The sequence below is a fragment of the Bufo bufo genome, chromosome 4 (assembly GCF_905171765.1).
Source record: "Bufo bufo chromosome 4, aBufBuf1.1, whole genome shotgun sequence".
NCBI classification, from domain to species: domain Eukaryota; kingdom Metazoa; phylum Chordata; class Amphibia; order Anura; family Bufonidae; genus Bufo; species Bufo bufo.
Genome location: NC_053392.1, coordinates 59,977,522 through 59,999,124, shown reverse-complemented (window position 1 = coordinate 59,999,124; position 21,603 = coordinate 59,977,522). Strand labels below are relative to the sequence as shown.

At 41.8% G+C, this 21,603-nt stretch overlaps 1 protein-coding gene across 3 annotated transcripts in view; it reads left to right on the top strand.

Annotated features, from left to right (window-relative positions):
- The window catches only part of LOC120997281 (adhesion G protein-coupled receptor F5-like), a 214,151-nt gene that overhangs the window by 120,392 nt on the left and 72,156 nt on the right, over positions 1 to 21,603 (top strand). Inside the window, exon 1 of one of the 3 annotated variants that reach the window (XM_040427308.1) lies at positions 19,730 to 19,893. The exons of the other annotated variants lie outside the window; for them this stretch is intronic. The gene's annotated coding sequence lies outside the window, so the exon portion shown is untranslated. Of the gene's footprint in view, positions 1 to 19,729; positions 19,894 to 21,603 lie in introns of those variants that run through there. 3 annotated transcript variants of the gene reach the window in all.

Here is a 21,603-nt window from a genome sequence, read left to right as displayed (position 1 = left end):
AGATGAGTCTTTCAGGACTGGAGTGGACACTGAATTCACTAGCCTAGCTATCGATTTCCCAATTAAATCAGCAGCAGTTACAGTCTCCCTCCTCTCACTAAGACTGCAGCTTCAGAATGAATCTAAAATGGATGCTGTGCAGGAGGTGGGAGGGTCTGGGAGGGAGGGTATGCTGCTGATTGGCTGGAATGTGTCTGCTGACTGTGAGGTACAGGGTCAAAGTTTGCTCAATGATGATGTATAGGGGGCGGACCGAACATCGCATGTGTTCGCCCGGCAGAGGCGAACGCGAACAAGCTATGTTCGCCGGGAACTGTTCGCCGTCGGATAGTTCGGGCCATCTCTATACAAGAATATACCTACTATAATACTGCCTCCGATGTACAAGAATATAACTACTATAATACTGCCTCCTATGTACAAGAATATAACTACTATAATACTGGTCCTATGTACAAGAATATAACTACTATAATACTGCCTCCTATGTACAAGAATATAACTACTATAATACTGCTCCTATGTACAAGAATATACCTACTATAATACTGCCTCCGATGTACAAGAATATAACTACTATAATACTGCCTCCTATGTACAAGAATATGACTACTATAATACTGGTCCTATGTACAAGAATATAACTACTATAATACTGCTCCTATGTACAAGAATATAACTACTATAATACTGCCTCCTAAGTACAAGAATATAACTACTATAATACTGCCTCCTATGTACAGGAATATAACTACTATAATACTGCTCCTATGTACAAGAATATAACTACTATAATACTGCTCTTACGTACAATATAAAACTACTATAATACTGCTCCTATGTACAAGAATATAACTACTATAATACTGCTCCTATGTACAAGAATATAACTGCTATAATACTGCCTTCTATGTACAAGAATATAACTACTATAATACTGCCTCCTATGTACAAGAATATAACTGCTATAATACTGCTCCTATGTACAAGAATATAACTACTATAATACTGCTCCTACGTACAAGAATATAACTACTATAATACTGCTCCTATGTACAAGAATATAACTACTATAATACTGCCTCCTATGTACAAGAATATAACTACTATAATACTGCCTCCTATGTACAAGAATATAACTACTATAATACTGCCTCCTATGTACAAGAATATAACTACTATAATACTGCCTCCTATGTACAGGAATATAACTACTATAATACTGCTCCTATGTACAAGAATATAACTACTATAATACTGCCTCCTATGTACAAGAATATAACTACTATAATACTGCTCCTATGTACAAGAATATAACTACTATAATACTGCTCTTACGTACAATATAAAACTACTATAATACTGCTCCTATGTACAAGAATATAACTACTATAATACTGCTCCTATGTACAAGAATATAACTGCTATAATACTGCCTTCTATGTACAAGAATATAACTACTATAATACTGCCTCCTATGTACAAGAATATAACTGCTATAATACTGCTCCTATGTACAAGAATATAACTACTATAATACTGCTCCTATGTACAAGAATATAACTACTATAATACTGCTCCTATGTACAAGAATATAACTGCTATAATACTGCCTTCTATGTACAAGAATATAACTACTATAATACTGCCTCCTATGTACAAGAATATAACTGCTATAATACTGCTCCTATGTACAAGAATATAACTACTATAATACTGCTCCTACGTACAAGAATATAACTACTATAATACTGCTCCTATGTACAAGAATATAACTACTATAATACTGCCTCCTATGTACAAGAATATAACTACTATAATACTGCCTCCTATGTACAAGAATATAACTACTATAATACTGCCTCCTATGTACAAGAATATAACTACTATAATACTGCCTCCTATGTACAGGAATATAACTACTATAATACTGCTCCTATGTACAAGAATATAACTACTATAATACTGCTCCTATGTACAGGAATATAACTACTATAATACTGCTCCTATGTACAAGAATATAACTACTATAATACTGCCTCCTATGTACAAGAATATAACTACTATAATACTGCCTCCTATGTACAGGAATATAACTACTATAATACTGCTCCTATGTACAAGAATATAACTACTATAATACTGCCTCCTATGTACAAGAATATAACTACTATAATACTGCTCCTATGTACAAGAATATAACTACTATAATAATGCCTCCTATGTACAAGAGTATAACTACTATAATACTGCCTCCTATGTACAAGAATATAACTACTATAATACTGCCTTCTATGTACAAGAATATAACTACTATAATACTGCTCCTATATACAAGAATATAACTACTATAATACTGCTCCTATGTACAAGAATATAACTGCTATAATACTGCCTTCTATGTACAAGAATATAACTACTATAATACTGCCTCCTATGTACAAGAATATAACTGCTATAATACTGCTCCTATGTACAAGAATATAACTACTATAATACTGCTCCTACGTACAAGAATATAACTACTATAATACTGCTCCTATGTACAAGAATATAACTACTATAATACTGCCTCCTATGTACAAGAATATAACTACTATAATACTGCCTCCTATGTACAAGAATATAACTACTATAATACTGCCTCCTATGTACAAGAATATAACTACTATAATACTGCCTCCTATGTACAGGAATATAACTACTATAATACTGCTCCTATGTACAAGAATATAACTACTATAATACTGCTCCTATGTACAGGAATATAACTACTATAATACTGCTCCTATGTACAAGAATATAACTACTATAATACTGCCTCCTATGTACAAGAATATAACTACTATAATACTGCCTCCTATGTACAGGAATATAACTACTATAATACTGCTCCTATGTACAAGAATATAACTACTATAATACTGCCTCCTATGTACAAGAATATAACTACTATAATACTGCTCCTATGTACAAGAATATAACTACTATAATAATGCCTCCTATGTACAAGAGTATAACTACTATAATACTGCCTCCTATGTACAAGAATATAACTACTATAATACTGCCTTCTATGTACAAGAATATAACTACTATAATACTGCTCCTATATACAAGAATATAACTACTATAATACTGCCTCCTATGTACAAGAATATAACTACTATAATACTGCTCCTATGTACAAGAATATAACTACTATAATACTGCTCCTATGTACAAGAATATAACTACTATAATACTGCCTCCTGTGTACAAGAATATAACTACTATAATACTGCTCCTATGTACAAGAATATAACTACTATAATGCTGCCTCCTATGTACAAGAATATAACTACTATAATACTGCTCCTATGTGCAAGAATATAACTACTATACTACAGCATTATTTTTATTTTACATTTTTCTAGTGAAATAGGCGCTTGAAGTTCAGTTGCCAATTGTGCTTTAGAATCCATACTCCCATTCTGTACACCGCTGTGTATGGGTATACATATTCCTCTGGGGCCACACTGTGCACTATACTGCCTGAAACATCGCTGCTCCTGCCTGCTCTCCTAAAGCCTGGCATGGATGGGCTATGTCAGCCTATAGCAGAGCGGGCACAGGCAGGAGAAGCGTTGTGCACATTGCCCCTCCTACCTGTCCCTGCTCTGCTAAAGCCTGACATATCACTTTTATGTCAGACTTTAGGAGGGAAGCAGAGATGCTCCGGCCTGTACAGCGCTCAGTGCCGCCCAAGGTGAATCCCTGCTCCAGTACAGCAGTATATGGATGTACAGACTGCAAAGCGCGATAGGCATCTGAACTTTAGGTGTCTATTTCACAATGAAAATGAATAAATATGAAAATGAAATGAAAATAAAAGTACATTGCAAAAATAATGTGCTGCACATTTAGAATAGGTTTAAATAAATTTACTTTGACCGTTTCAGTACACTTTAAGGTCAGCTGATCAGTCACCTATGTTATAATCGGTTGTCACCAGCATTACGTAATGTGTTCCTTTGTGCTTCTGTATCTCCTGGATTTGAGGACTTCCCAGAATTTAGTTCTTGTTTCCAAGAACAGCCGGTTTCAGGAAACAATGTGTTCCCCTGTGGGATACCTTTTCATATTTACTGCCTGTAAGAAGAAGTACGAGACTTCAGCTATTGTCGGGTGGGACATCACAATGGTGCTGGACACAAAGCCTATTGTTATATCAGTATGACTGTGAATTGCAGGTTATCAGGACCATATCCCACCATGGACACTGACCATCTCAAGTTACGGACAGTCACAGTGCAATGACCCCGTCAAACAGCTCCTAATACCTCAGCTTCCTCCACCTCTACTGGTGCATCAAGAAAGAAGTGAGGATATTTGCAATCAGCTACAAGTTTTTAGTTTCTGGGTGGAGTTAAAGATGACACAGAAGAAGACTCTAATATACGTCAGAAATGTGAAGAAAAACATTCTTCTGTGTCAAACTGAGTCATTAGGTTGCTGTGCTGTGAAGTTCTCATGACAACTCTTCCTGTTCTTTTTAGGTCAGGTGCATGCTACAGTGATCTTATGTGGTTGGTATAGACCAGGGGTCCCTAACCTGCTAGACCAGTAGACCAGACTTACGTCAGGGCTAGCAGGCAACTCATACAGTTTTCTGTGGTGCAGGAAAAGGTGGGAGAAATGGAAATTATGAATACCGTACAGTGGCCAAAGAACGGTGCTACATAGTGTTCCCAACTAATAAAAGGGGAGTGTGGAATAGAAGAGAGGTGAGTGCCCAAAGAGCAGTGCTATATAGTGCTCCGAAGTAATAAAAGAGGGATGTGGAATAGGAGAGTTAGGTGCCAAGAAAACAGTGCTATGTAGTGCTCCAAAGTAATAAAAGTGGGATGTGGAATAGAAGAGAGGTGAGTGCCCAAAGAGCAGTGCTATATAGTGCCCTCAACTAATAAAAGGGTACTGTGAAATAAGAGAGGTAGGTGCTCAAAGAACAGTGCTATATAGTGCTCCCAACTAATAAAAGGGGAGTGTGGAATAGGAGAGAGGTAGGTGCCCAAAGAACAGTGCTACATGGTGGTCCCAACTAATAAAAGAGGGATGTGGAATAGAAGAGGTAGGTGCTCAAAGAACAGTGCTCCCAACTAATAAAAGGGGAGTGTGGAATAGGAGAGGTAGGTGCCAAGAAAACAGTGCTATGTAGTGCTCCAAAGTAATAAAAGTGGGAAGTGGAATAAGAGAGGTAGGTGCTCAAAGAACAGTGCTATATAGTGCTCCCAGCTAATAAAAGGGTACTGTGGAATAAGAGAGGTAGGTGCTCAAAGAACAGTGCTATATAGTGCTCCTAACTAATAAAAGAGGGATGTGGAATAGAGGAGAGGTAGGTGCCCAAAGAGCAGCACTATATTGTGCCCTCAACTAATAAAAGGGTACTGTGGAATAAGAGATGTAGGTTCTCAAAGAACAGTGGTATATAGTGCTCCCAACTAATAAAAGGGTACTGTGGAATAAGAGAGGTAGGTGCTCAAAGAACAGTGGTATATAGTGCTCCCAACTAATAAAAGGGTACTGTGGAATAAGAGAGGTAGGTGCTCAAAGAACAGTGGTATATAGTGCTCCCAACTAATAAAAGGGTACTGTGGAATAAGAGAGGTAGGTGCCCAAAGAACAGTGCTATATAGTGCTCCCAACTAATAAAAGGGTACTGTGGAATAAGAGAGGTAGGTGCCCAAAGAACAGTGCTATATAGTGCTCCCAACTAATAAAAGGGTACTGTGGAATAAGAGAGGTGCTCAAAGAACAGTGCTACATAGTGCTCCCAACTAATAAAAGAGGGATGTGGAATAGAGGAGAGGTAGGTGCCCAAAGAACAGTGCTATATAGTGCTCCCAATTAATAGAAGGGGAGTGTGGAATAGGAGAAAGGTAGGTGCCCAAAGAACAGTGCTACATGGTGGTCCCAACTATTAAAAGAGGACTGTGGAATAGAGGAGAGGTAGGTGCCCAAAGAACAGTGCTACATGGTGGTCCCAACTATTAAAAGAGGACTGTGGAATAGAAGTGAGGTAGGTGGATAAACAATTAGTGCTCTCAGAACTAAAATACAGGTACATGGATATCAAGATACGTTTAGGGTGCATTTGAAGAGGCGTTTCGATATTAACCTGACTGACCAAGGTAAGGCATTCTAGAGTACAAGTGCAGCACAAGAGAAATCCCCAAAATGAGCATGCAAACCGTAGATAAGCATTGGGAAAATGTTCCTCTAGTAGGTCACCATGAGAACAGCAGGCTAACGTGGGGAGATGGTCAAAGATAGGCAAAAAGCTGCAGGAAGGTACAAGGTACCTGAGACCTTCTGTCCAGCTGTATACTGTAAATGCAGCTGAACAGGAAGACCCAGGACCACATCCAATCAGGACCTGAGCTGAGGAGACTACATCTAGCCCAATAGGTGCAGCAGAATCGACGGCACGACAGAGGGGTAAGTATTGGAGAAACCATCCACCGCTCAGAAGGCTTCAAGACTTTCAGAAAAGTTTGGAAACCCCTTTAATAAGGAGAACAGCTCTGGATGAAATAGGCCACCTGTGCAATGGGTGGCACAGAGCAGAAAGTATTGGTGTTGGATTGAAAGATCATCCGGGTTGAAGAGCATCACCTTTAGGTAATGGGATGGCAATTTGCAGGGTTTTGTTGCAATAGTCATGGAGGTAGTTGATGACGTTATGAGCGCTATTTACAAGGTAGAGTACAATAGATTTTTCAGAGAGAGCTGGCATATCTTAAAGGGGTTTCTGGGATTTTTTTTAAATCTTACCCCCAGCCAGCAGGACCTGTGAAGATAATCATACTTACCTGCTCCCTGCCACTTGGTTCTGAATTCTGCACTGCACTTCCTGGCTGAGGCTAGTCATTGGCTGCAGCAGGACACATGACCCCGCCTGTGCGGAACTTGAAAGATGGGGACCAGATGGGCAGTGCAGACAGCTGGGGAGCTGGAATCGAGTGGGGAGGAACAGTATGTTTCTTGTCACAGGTCCGACTGGTTGGGGGTGGTATTTAAAAAAAAACAACAAAGTGACCTGGAGGAGAGGATGGGAGGAGTGATAGTGGATTTGATGGTGGTAGAAGAACTCACATTTCACAGTGGCAGCCTGAGGCATTCAGTGATAAAGGGGCACCCTTTCTTTCCTCGGTGCACTCCCTGGACTCTTTGGGGGCTCCTGCCTGTTGTTAGGTGGGGTGCCCTTGATGGTTCATGTTTGGCAAGGTGCAAGGCAGGAGGGTAGAATCAGAGGCCAGGGGTTGGATGGTGGAGTCAATAACCAGGACCGGATGATGGGTGATGCAGAACAAGCAAAGATCAGACACAATTCTGAGGTATTTCACAGACTTTGCTTCTCCTAATAGCTATGTATAGCCAGCAATGATGGTAGTAGTAGTCCCTGAATGTCTCTCTCAACATTTTACGGTTTACAATCTTCCCAAATTGTCCACATACATGCAAAACTCTCACAATTAGTACTGGAGATCCCACAGCAGGGTGCAGAGCTTTAAATGAACAGTCAATCCATTATATAGTGTGAAGGGTGCTCTCAGCACATACCCCCTCCCCCTTCCCACAAGAAGTAAAGTCCAAAGCCATAAACAAGCTTTATCTTTGCAAATACACACAGTCCCATCGTGATCCGAGACAATCTATGGATATCCTTCCTGCTTTCTCTCAGGGTTAATCCTCTCAGGAGTTTGGTACTTGTCCTGAGCATACAAGAATGGAGAACCTTTGGAGCAGGCCTTACACTGCACAAGCCCATGCATCTCTTCATCCCTCAGCTGCTCAGGCCAGACTCCCTGTATAATGCAATTTAGACTACACTAGCTTCTTCCTCAAAGGGGGAAGATCCAACCTTCCCTTCCACTGAGTAGGGCACAATAACTAAGCTGTGCTACCTATATACAGTCAGATCCATAAATATTGGGACATCAACACAATTCTAACATTTTGGGCTCTATACACCACCACAATAGATTTGAAATGAAACGAACAAGATGTGCTTTACCTGCAGACTGTCAGCTTTAATTTGAGGGTATTTACATCCAAATCAGGTGAACGGTGCAGGAATTACAACAGTTTGCATATGTGCCTCCCACTTGTTAAGGGACCAAATGTAATGGGACAGAATAATAATCATAAATCAAACTTTCACTTTTTAATACTTGGTTGCAAATCCTTTGCAGTCAATTATAGCCTGAAGTCTGGAACGCATAGACATCACCAGACGCTGGGTTTCATCCCTGGTGATGCTCTGCCAGGTCTCTACTGCAACTGTCTTCAGATCCTGCTTGTTCTTGGCGCATTTTCTCTTCAGTTTTGTCTTCAGCAAGTGAAATGCATGCTCAATCGGATTCAGGTCCGGTGATTGACTTGGCCATTGCATAACATTCCGCTTCTTTCCCTTAAAAAACTCTGGTTGCTTTTGCAGAATGCTTTGGGTCATTGTCCATCTGCACTGTGAAGCGCCGTCCAATGAGTTCTGAAGCATTTGGCTGAATATGAGCAGATAATATTGCCCGAAACACTTCAGAATTCATCCTGCTGCTTTTGTCAGCAGTCACATCATCAATAAATACAAGAGAACCAGTTCCATTGGTAGCCATACATGCCCACGCCATGACACTACCACCACCATGCTTCACTGATGAGGTAGTATGCTTAGGATCATGAGCAGTTCCTTTCCTTCTCCATACTCTTCTCTTCCCATCACTCCGGTACAAGTTGATCTTGGTCTCATCTGTCCATAGGATGTTGTTCCAGAACTGTGAAGGCTTTTTTAGATGTCGTTTGGCAAACTCTAATCTGGCCTTCCTGTTTTTGAGGCTCACCAATGGTTTAAATCTTGTGGTGAACCCTCTGTAGTCACTCTGGTGAAGTCTTCTCTTGATTGTTGACTATGTCACACATACACCTACCTCCTGGAGAGTGTTCTTGATCTGGCCAACTGTTGTGGAGGGTGTTTTCTTCACCAGGGAAAGAATTCTTCGGTCATCCACCACAGTTGTTTTCCGTGGTCTTCTGGGTCTTTTGGTGTTGCTGAGCTCACCGGTGCGTTCCTTCTTTTTAAGAATGTTCCAAACAGTTGTTTTGGCCACGCCTAATGTTTTTGCTATCTCTCTGATGGGTTTGTTTTTTTTTTCAGCCTAATGATGGCTTGCTTCACTGATGATGACAGTTCTTTGGATCTCATCTTGAGAGTTGACAGAAACAGATTCCAAATGCAAATAGCACACTTGAAATGAACTCTGGACCTTTTATCTGTTCATTGTAATTAGAATAATGAGGGAATAACACACACCTGGCCATGGAACAGCTGAGAAACCAATTGTCCCATTACTTTTGGTCCCTTAGCAAGTGGGAGGCACATATGCAAACTGTTGTAATTCCTGCACCGTTCCCCTGATTTGGATGTAAATATTAAAGCTGACAGTCTGCAGTTAAAGCACATCTTGTTCGTTTCATTTCAAATCCATTGTGGTGGTGTATAGAGCCAAAAATGTTAGAATTGTGTCGATGTCCCAATATTTATGGACCTAATTGTAGCTCTTAAGACCACATATGTAGTGAGCCAATATGAAGTAGGTGCAGTAGATGGAAGTGGTAGTGGCCCTGATGAGATGTGTCACGGTGTACTACCTAAGACCGTTACTTTCTGGGGATCAGTGCAGTGGAAAGGTGATTTGAAGATTCAGGCCCCAAGTAAAAGTATAAGTCTTTCCTTACCTAGTACAAAATATAACTTATAGCACATCCAGACGTAGTAGGTACAACATGCAGTCACCAAGAGATGACATGTGGTGGATGGCTAGGTGGCAATTAAATAGCACTTGCATGCACTTTTGCATATAGGTGTGCACAGTGGAATACAGGCTTGGTGTTTGACTGGCCTGGAAGAGGCCTATGGATGTCTGAGCTGTAGTCCCTCATCTGCAGCAGGGTCCATAAAGCTCTGGTTTTCCTCTGACCTTCACTCTTCCTGGAGTGAAGGTCTGAGGAGAACTCATTACGGCCTCCATGGAGTAGGAGCTCTGCATGTGCCTCATCTCCCCTCTGTCTGGACACGAACCCCAGAAAGTAGGACCACCCCATTCCTACCAAGAGAAGAGGCACTGTGTGGTTAGCTCTGTTCCTGCCAACCATTGCCAACCTTATCTCATACTCTGGGATGCATGGCAGAACATAAAACATTGCGTTAACAATACATAACACAGTTGCAGATACCCCAGTTCTGGGGTACTGCACATACAAGGAATAACACAATGCATTAGCTCTTAGCAGTAATCCACTGGGTCACAGCACAACACCTTTAAGGCCCTTTTACACAAGCAGATGATAGACTGAATGAGTGTTCATATGCTCACGTTCTAACGATCGCGCTACCCCTTTCGGTTTTCAGCTGGTGGGAAGGTCCTGTAAACAAGTGTAAATCGACTGATTATACTACCGATGGGCACCCGTTCAGGGCTCGGCTCACGCAGAGGGACGATCAGTCAGTGATTACGAGTGACTGACGGAAAGGTATGAGCGAATTATAACCTGACATTGTGCTGGTCTTCTGCAGAGCAATTGGCCTTTATCCTTTAAATGTCGCCGTAAAGTATTTCCTGATTTCTATGACATATTAATACAGTGATTTTATCTACTTAGACAGGTCGTTAAACCAGTCCTCCCATTCCTGATGGCCTCCATTAAATCCAGCTGTAGTCTGCTCTCCCTGCATTCATTGGAAGCCGTCTGGCACCAGGAGATGTATGGAGTGAGCTCAGCATGCATGTTGGCAACTGCATTCCCTGGATTTAATGGGGGCCGTTATGGCACAAAAAAATAATAAAAAGCAGAGTGGACCCAGCATGCATGTGGAGCCTGCAGTCCGTGAATTTTATGGTGGCCGTTATGGCACATAACAGGTAGTATTTAGTGTTAGGTTCCCGTCTTATAGAGATCACCTTGACGTGTAGCAGACGGGCCCGAAATAATTTTGTACAAAATGTATTTGCCAAGAATCTCAAATTTACAAAATAAGCGTAGAATTAGCACCAGAATATTTTCTATTACTATAGTATTATTGTACTTTATATGTGTTTGCAGAGTGCTGCTGCATTGTGTTTTTTTTTTTTCATGTTTCTAGCCATGGCGGCGCGCACCTGCACATTGGGATGTGCTGACTGACCCCCTTTTTTCTTGAGGCCTAACATAGACATAATGCATATCCGAAGCTGTATTATCTATACTTAAGTAGACAGCTAGACAGATGGATGGATTAGATACGATAGATAGATAGATAGATAGATAGATAGATAGATAGATAGATAGATAGATAGGTAGATAGATAGATAGATATGAGAGAGATAGACAGATAGAGAGATATGAGATAGATAGATAGATAGATAGATAGATAATAGATAGATAGATAGATAGATAGATAGATAGATAGATAGATAGATAGATAAATAGATAGATAGATAGATATGAGAGAGAGAGATAGATAGATAAATAGATAGATAGACAGATAGAGAGATATGAGAGAGATAGATAGATAGATAGATAGATAGATAGATATGAGATAGATAGATAGATAGATATGAGATAGATAGAGAGATTCCCACTCTACTTTGCTGTCCAGAAGAGGGCGCTATCATTCAGCACTCATCTTCATAGCAGCAGTCCCAGCTCTTACCATCACAAAGCCTTGCTACACCAAGAAGCCCCAGAAAAACAAAGCACCCTGCAACAAGTCACCCAAACCCTGCCTGCCCAAGCCACCAACCAATATAGCCTGACAAAGGGGGAAATCCAGAGGACGATACACAAGAGCAAAGAGGAGTATATTAGCGTCTGGAGGAACGACATAAGAACATCCCAGAAGCTGACAGTATACTAGAGCCTGCAGAGGGAGTACAAACTGGCCCCATATCTGGAGAAACTCCCTAATCCAAGAGACCAACAGATCCTGAGCCGGTACAGACTGAGCGCCCACAGCCTGCTCATCGAATCCGGGCGTCACCGACAGAGGTACATGCCCTGGGAGAGCAGACTGTGCCAGCAGTGCGACCAGGAGGCCGTGGAGGATGAGGCTCATTTCCTGCTGCGGTGCCCAAATTATTTGATATACGCCTGGGATGTGCCGTGGAATTTTTTCTTTTGTATGTTATGTTATATAATAGATGATAGATAGATAGATAGATAGATAGATAGATAGATAGATAGATAGATAGATAGATAAGAAAAGAAAAGAAAAAAAGCAGCACACATTAAACGCGGGTCCAAGTCCTTATAGGGCCTGTGACCAAGGTCCCAAGTACGCATAGAAGAAGAAAGGCAGCTCTCCAGATTAGTGAAGAAGAGTGGACGCTTTATTCCCCCATCCAGCAGCCACGTTTCAGTCTCTCATTGGAGCCTTTGTCCAGCTGAATAACATGTGCACAGTGCAGACATAAATAGTGCAGACAATTTCATAATCACAGATCAATGATTAAACAATAAAGTGCAAGAATATCACAATATTAAAAGTACAATTCATCTGTCATCATGATTATATCTAAATTGATTGTGGACATCGTCATATAAAGTGCATAACGTGATCCGTACAGTGGAAATATCGATAAACATACATGATTGCCAATCAGCGTATAATGTGTACACAGTGCATAACAATCACAAGTTGATTAAAACCTTAAAAAACTTTGGATTTGTCACGTTGAGTCATGGAGACATAGTGGAGTCTGCTGGCGTCCGGAAGGGCGGTCTGCGCATGCGCCGCTCCATGTGCTCTCGCAAGACACGTAGTGATAGAGGAGAATATGGGAACCACAATAAAGATGGCCGCTATCTAACTTTCTAGCAGGGCGCATGCTCATGCCCATACAGGCTCCGCAGTTTTCAGCAGATGAAAGCTGATCCGCAAACGGTGGATCGGCGGGTAACCACCAGTCTCCGTACCGGAATGTCTGTGTCAGGGGGGCATCACGGAGTATCAGACCGTATACACCTCACTGTCCAGACCTGTCAGCACATCCGCTCCATGTCAAAATCCCACCGCGCTGGGGATGGGCATCAGGGTGTCACAGTGATGTAATCCCGATTACCTCCCTGAGCGGGGGGAGTCACGGATAGACTGCATCGGAGCATTACATGATATAATATAGTGTATAACTAATGGACAAACCAACCCGTCAGGAGTCAGTGTCACTCAAGTCCCATTGGGGGCTAGAGAGGCATCGAGTCACAGACAGGGATTGTCACTGTTCATGAATTCCCATAAAGTGGTATCCCAACCAAAATTAATTATTTTATAGCATATATTAATGGATCGCCTGCATAATTCCTCCAGTCCTCGCCAAACGTGACCATTCCTGACAATAGAGTCAAAATTGTTGTCCTACAAAAAAAAGGGGAACACAGTTAGACATATAGCACATGTTGTTTTCCCTACAAAGGATACAAGTGAAGAGCACATACATAACTGGTGACTAAATGACCCTGAATTCTACATTTGGACCCTGGGGCTTCAGAGTCCCTAAAGTATAAATACAAAAAAGTTCTCTTCTTTTTAATAATTTGGTCCTGTCACCACCTCGTCTCAGAAGAGGTATCTGTTCCAAAATTCTAAACCGTAAATCCCTTTCAGAGTGTTTAGCCTCAGTGAAATGTTTTGATACGGGAAGATCCATTTCTTGTTTCCTAATGGAATACCTGTGTTGGTTGAGTCGGGTTTTTAAGTCCCAAGTGGTTTCACCTATGTATAGGAGATGTCAAGGGCAAATCAACAAATAAATAACATGGGACGAGTCGCATGTTAGATATTGTTTGATTTTAATCATTTGACCAGAAACCGGGTGAACGAATGAATCGCCCCGTAACATCAGGTTACAATTTACACAATTATAACATGGGAAACACCCCTTGCGGGTGGATCCAAAGTATGTCTCGCAGGTTTCCCTAGATGAGCCTATGTCAGACTTGACCAGTCTGTCACCCAGATTTCGACTTCTCCGGTATGAACATAAAGGCAAAGATTTAAATTCTTCAACATTCTCAAAATTACTTGTCAGTATTTTCCAGTGCTTTTTTAAAATAGCTGAAATGTTATCACTATTGGTGCTAAACTCTGACACAAAGGGAATACGGGCCCTAGAGCGTGTGGTATCACCTAATCCCTCCCTAATGGCCTCTTTGGTGAAGGGCTTAATTCTGCCTAGATGTTCTTGGATCAGTTTTTTTGGGTATCCACGTGTCCGGAATTTGGACCCCATTTCTTGCAGCCTAATGTCTACTGAAGTGGGATCTTGCACAATTTCCTTGACTCTGAGCAATTGGCTAAATAGAAGTGACCTGATCATGGGTCTAGGGTGGTGACTCTCGAAGCGTAATAAAGTGTTTCTGTCTGTGGGTTTCACATACAAATCGGTGACTAGCCTATCATTGCAAATGCTGACCTGAGTGTCCAAAAACTGTATGGTTCCCTCAGAATGCTTCAAAGTAAATTTGACACTGGGGTCAATGGTATTCAAAAAACGGTGAAAAGCAATGAGGTCCTCTGTGGCGCCGACCCAAATCAGGAAAATGTCGTCGATGTACTGCCACCACCCCAGCACATGGCTGAAGTGGTGGCTCACATAGACAACAGACTCCTCAAGATGTGTCATTTAAAGATTTGCATAGGTCGGCGCCACATTGGACCCCATCGCGGTCCCCCCGCAATTGCAAAAAGAAATCATCTTGAAACAGAAAATAATTGCGAGTGAGGATAAACCTCAACAAAGCAATCAAAAATTGTTGACAGTCAGTACTATAATGTGTCTTCTGTAGAATTTCTTGGATAACCCGTATTCCCAATTCATGTTCTATGGAAGTGTATAAGCTTACCACATCGAAGGAAGCCAACAACGACCCTCTAGGAATACATAAATTGTCAATCTTAGTTAAAAAATCATTGGTGTCTCTAATATAGGATCTAGCTGACATAGCAAATGGACGCAAAATTTTATCTAAAAAGATAGACGCTTTACAAAACAATGAGTCTCTACCTGAGACAATTGGGCGCCCTGGAGGGGAGGTCAGTGACTTGTGAATCTTTGGTAAGGTGTACAATATAGGTTTAACCGGTTTATCTCAATATAAAAAGGTAAAAATCTTGTCATCGATAATGCCCTTGTCTTTAGCTCCAATCAATAGCTCTTTCAGCTCTCTGAGTAACACAAACTTGGGGTCATTGTAAATCCTTTCATATACATTAGTATCTGCAAGCTGCAGCCTGATTTCGGCCACGTAGGATCTGGTGTCCATGACCACATCCCCACCACCTTTGTCAGCAGACTTGATGGTGAGGTTGCGGTCCGAAGCCAGATCTCTAAGTGCCGCCATCTCTGCTGCAGTCATATTAGCGAACTTAAGTGGTTGCTGAGAAGATTCCTGTTTGAGTCTCTCGATGCCGCGTTTGACTGCGATACCAAAAGCTTCAATGGCAGGATGATTAATTGCTGGAGAAAACTCCCTCTTTACAAATAAACCCATGCTTTTCAAATTCAACTCACTGGTATGTGTGACCTCAGATGGCGGTCGGTCCCTTTGGTCCGCGAACCACACTTTCAATTTGATTGCACGTAAAAACCTCTGGAGATCCATTTCTAGATCAAACCACTTAGTTGTGCTCACGGGACAATAGGACAGACCTTTGTTCAATGTAGATAACTGTGCGGCATTAAGATCAACAGAAGATGTATTTACCACTATATCTTGCGTCTCAAAGTCCTGCCCCGCTGGGGGGCTGCATATTTTTCCCTTTTCCTCTGTTTGTGTTGTCGCTTGCCCCCTCGGCGTGTCCTGCCATTGCGGGGTCTCCCCCTAAAAAAGGTGTAGATGAAGTGGTGGGGTTAGAGTCCATCTTGGGCCCTGTAGCGTTATCTCTGGTCAGATGACCCTGTGACTTCTTTGGAGTGGATGGAGAGGTAGATCCATATTTCTCTCCACCTGTCTTCCGATTTCTCCTCTGATCCCCTTGCCAGTTGTACACGTAGCCTGTAGAGTAGTCATCCATGTCTCGCATCCATTTACGCCGTTTCTTGCTCTGTAGATCGCCTCTAAATTTGTCTAAATGAGACATGCAATTGGACTTCAAAGTCCTCAGTAGGTAACACATTTTTTTACTTCTCTGTTATGTCATCTAGATTCATTTGTACTGATGCTTTTTCTTTCTGTAGAAACTCGACGTTCAACAGAATAATGTCGAACGCATATTTGTTTGAGATTTGAACAAATCTGGGACAAAATTCCGCATTATTCACGAATAGGTCCGGTCTGAGGTGAGAGCGTATCCCTCTTGGTATCCTGTGTGCCAGATGGTATTCGCTCAGGGTAGCAAGATGCAATTCCAGACTGATTAAACGTCTTGATTCATTTTCAAATTTCCTCTTATATCAGTGGCAGAAAAGGTAGAAAAAAAAGTCCCATCTCTCACCGAGTTACGCAGTATTCTCTCCTCGTCTTCCAATGTGTAGGAAAACACGTCCGGTGTTCTGATCCATGTTTCAGGTGCTCAGCTTTTTAGGGTCCGATATGTAGAGAAGAAAAGAAAAAAAGCAGCACACATTAAACGCGGGTGCAAGTCCTTATAGGGGCTGTGACCAAGGTCCCAAGTACGTATAGAAGAATATCACAATATCAAAAGTACAATTCATCTGTCATCAGCTTTTATCTGCTAGTATAGGGAACTAGTATAGGGAACTTGCCGGCCTGTATGGGCATGAGCATGCGCCCTGCTAGAAAGATAGATAGCGGCCATCTTTATTGTGGTTCCCATATTCTCCTCTATCACTACGTGTCTCGCGAGAGCACATGGAGCGGCGCATGCGCAGACCGCCCTTCCGGACGCCAGCAGACTCCACTATGTCTCCATGACTCAATGTGACCCATCCAAAGTTTTTTAAGGTTTTAATCAACTTGTGATTGTTATGCACTGTGTACACTTTATACGTCGATTGGCAATCATGTATGTTTATCGATATTTCCACTGTACGGATCACGTTATGCACTTTATATGACGATGTCCACAATCAATTTGGATATAATCATGATGACAGATGAATTGTACTTTTAATATTGTGATATTCTTGACGCACTTGACCTTTATTGTTTAATCATTGATCTGTGATTATGAAATTGTCTGCACTATTTATGTCTGCACTGTGCACATGTTATTCAGCCGGACAAAGGCTCCAATGAGAGGCTGAAACGTGGCTGCTAGATGGGTGAATAAAGCGTCCACTTTTCTTCACTAATCTGGAGAGCTGCCTTTCTTCTTCTATAGATAGATAGATAATGGATAGATAGATAGATAGATAGATAGATAGATAGATAGATAATACACTGCTCAAAAAAATAAAGGGAACACAAAAATAACACATCCTAGATCTGAGTTAATTAAATATTCTTCTGAAATACTTTGTTCTTTACATAGTTGAATGTGCTGACAACAAAATCACACAAAAATAAAAAAATGGAAATCAAATTTAACCCATGGAGGTCTGGATTTGGAGTCACACTCAAAATTAAAGTGGAAAAACACACTACAGGCTGATCCAACTTTGATGTAATGTCCTTAAAACAAGTCAAAATGAGGCTCAGTAGTGTGTGTGGCCTCCACGTTCCTGTATGACCTCCCTACAACGCCTGTGCATGCTCCTGATGAGGTGGCGGACGGTCTCCTGAGGGTTCTCCTCCCAGACCTGGACTAAAGCATCTGCCAACTCCTGGACGGTCTGTGGTGCAACGTGACGTTGGTGGATAGAGCGAGACATGATGTCCCAGATGTGCTCAATTGGATTCAGGCCTGGGGAACGGGCGGGCCAGTCCATAGCATCAATGCCTTCGTCTTGCAGGAACTGCTGACACACTCCAGCCACATGAGGTCTAGCATTGTCTTGCAATAGGAGGAACCCAGGGCCAACCGCACCAGCATATGGTCTCACAAGGGGTCTGAGGATCTCATCTCGGTACCTAATGGCAGTCAGGCTACCTCTGGCGAGCACATGGAGGGCTGTGCGGCCCTCCAAAGAAATGCCACCCCACACCATTACTGACCCAATGCCAAACCGGTCATGCTGGAGGATGCTGCAGGCAGCAGAACATTCTCCACGGCGTCTCCAGACTCTGTCACGTCTGTCACATGTGCTCAGTGTGAACCTGCTTTCATCTGTGAAGAGCACAGGGCGTCAGTGGCGAATTTGCCAATCTTGGTGTTCTCTGGTAAATGCCAAACGTCCTGCACGGTGTTGGGCTGTAAGCACAACCCCCACCTGTGGACGTCGGGCCCTCATATCACCCTCATGGAGTCTGTTTCTGACTGTTTGAGCAGACACATGCACATTTGTGGCCTGCTGGAGGTCATTTTGCAGGGCTCTGGCAGTGCTCCTCCTGTTCCTCCTTGCACAAAGGCGGAGGTAGCGGTCCTGCTGCTGGGTTGTTGCCCTCCTACGGCCTCCTCCACGTCTCCTGATGTACTGGCCTGTCTCCTGGTAGCGCCTCCATGCTCTGGACACTACGCTGACAGACACAGCAAACCTTCTTGCCACAGCTCGCATTGATGTGCCATCCTGGATAAGCTGCACTACCTGAGCCACTTGTGTGGGTTGTAGACTCCGTCTCATGCTACCACTAGAGTGAAAGCACCGCCAGCATTCAAAAGTGACCAAAACATCAGCCAGGAAGCATAGGAACTGAGAAGTGGTCTGTGGTCCCCACCTGCAGAACCACTCCTTTATTGGGGGTGTCTTGCTAATTGCCTATAATTTCCACCTGTTGTCTATCCCATTTGCACAACAGCATGTGAAATTGATTGTCACTCAGTGTTGCTTCCTAAGTGGACAGTTTGATTTCACAGAAGTGTGATTGACTTCGAGTTACATTGTGTTGTTTAAGTGTTCCCTTTATTTTTTTGAGCAGTGTAGATAGATAGATAATAGATAGATAGATGATAGATAGATAGATAGATAATAGATAGATAGATGATAGATAGATAGATAGATAATAGATAGATAGATAGATAGATAGATAGATAGATAGATAGATAGATAATAGATAGATAGATAATAGATAGATATGAGATATATAATAGATTGATAGATAATAGATAGATAGATAGATAGATAATAGATAGATAATAGATAGATAGATAGATAGATAGATAGATAATAGATAGATAGATAGATATGAGATAGATAGATAGATAGATAGAAGATAATAGATAGATAGATATGAGATAGATAGATAGATAATAGATAGATAGATAGATAGATAGATAGATAGATAGATAGATAATAGATAATAGATAATAGATAGATATTAGATAGATATTAGATAGATAGATAGATAGATAGATAGATAGATAATAGATAGATAGATAGATAGATAGATAGATAGATAGATAATAGATATGAGATGGATTCTCCAGTCTTGCTGGCTTCGCTTGTCCAGGTGATGGTTTGGTGACAGGGACATATTCGCCCCCTCCTCCGGTCAGACCTGAATGTCCAGGTGACCTCTGCCTCCTTCACTTTGTTTGTTTGTAAGGAATGTAAAGGCCATGAGAACGAGTTCTTCCACCTTAAGAAGGAGAACCCTGTCGAGTCCTTCCTAGTCTGCGCTCGTCATGAGGAAGTCCTGGCAGTGATACCTGCGGTGAGGCCGCTAGGTGCCCTGTTCACACACACACCTCGCTGCGCGGGGACTCTGCACCTCTCAGGATTTTCTCCAGACTCCTTATGGATTATTACTAGAAACATGCGCCTTCCTCCAGAGACACTGCGGCGAGGACCAGCAAAACCCATCATCTAACCATCATCGGAGGTAAGTACGACCGCTGTACACTGTGTAGGAATGTAGCAGTGCTGGATATGTTGTCACCTGAGTTTGTGTGTTGTGATGAATTAATTTCAGTCCTGAGGAAACTTTACTTTCAGCCCTATGTAAAGTGTTGTCATATGAAACATTACTCATGCCTGTTGCAATGACAAACTCAGCTCTCCTACATCTGTGCTGCACATATATCTAAATCTTGGTTTCCTTGCTGTGGGTTTTCATTTTGAATGGCGCTTTCTTAACGCGGTCTTGAAAACTGGCCGCATGACCTCCAATTGAAAACAATAGTTAGGTGGTTTCAGCGCAGCCAAAAACAGACCTTGTTTTCAATGGGAGGCCAGTTTTCGAAAGCTGCAGCGGGCATCTGCTCGCGGTTTAGCTCCATTCAATTGCGGATCCAAAAAACTCTGTCTGAACATACCCTCAATACGCCAGATAGCAATACGTGGACTGCAGCATTTTCCTGTCCGGCTCAAACACTGGTCCTGAGCCACGACCCATTGATTTCTATGGAGCGCAGCGGTTATGCCGGGTGCACCGCATGCACTTCTTATCTACCTGCTGTTTGCCTCCGGCACAACCAAAACTGATCCGCTATAACTGGTACATGTGAAGAATCGCCTACATTTAAAAAAAAATTCCATAGATCTCATGTGCAATGATGTCATGATGTGGCAGATGACAAGGTCATCTCTGCTATAATTCATTTAGATGTAGCAGAGCCGGATAGATCATTGAAGTTTTGAGATTCATTGTCTGTATGCCGCGGTGATAGGTTAAAGCAATGGCATTGAAAACGCATGTGATTTGGGGATGTGTTGTGGGAAATGACAATAGATGTAGCAGAGCTGGATCGATCGTTCACATTTTTGGGGCTGATTGCCTGCCATGAGTTAAAACGTGTGATTTCATGTTGTGTTGCGGCTCATGACATAGTCATATCTATACATTCACATACAGTTAGGTCCATATAAATTTGGACACTGACACAATGGCATCGATAATAGGTCTGATTTCATGATGTGTTGTAGCAAAAATGACAAGGTCAACTCTACGATAGATAGATGTTTGTGTGTAGCAGAGCTGGATTAGTCATTGAAACATTTGAGACCACATTGTCTGTACTCCTTGATAAATTAAAATAATTCCACTGACAACATGTCCGATTTCACTATGTGGCAATTAACATGGTCAGCTCTGCTATATTCATATAGATGTAGCAGTGCTGGATTGGTCATTGAAGTTTTTCAGACAGCATTGTATGGGCACTGTGATAACTTACCAAGATAAAATAGTGCAATAGACAAGACGTGTATTTTTACAAATTACATACTCAGCTCTGCTATACCCATGTTATTAATTGGTCATGTCATTGTGCGTACTCCATTATAATGATAACTAGTGTTGATCGCAAATATTCTAATCGCAAATTTTTATCGCGAATATCGGCACTTTGAGAATTTGCGAATATCTAGACTATAGTGCTATTTCTTCGTAATCACGAATATTCTAGATTTTTTTTTCATCAGTACCCACGATCCGTCACTGCTTCTTGCTTGTGGGCCAATGAGAAGGCTGCGATATCTTTGACTTCAGGAGTAGTGTTGATTGCGAGTTTTCGTATAGCGAATTTTTATCGCAAATTTTCCGATGGCTGATTTTTGGCAATCAAGAAAATAATGACTGCCGATCACGAAA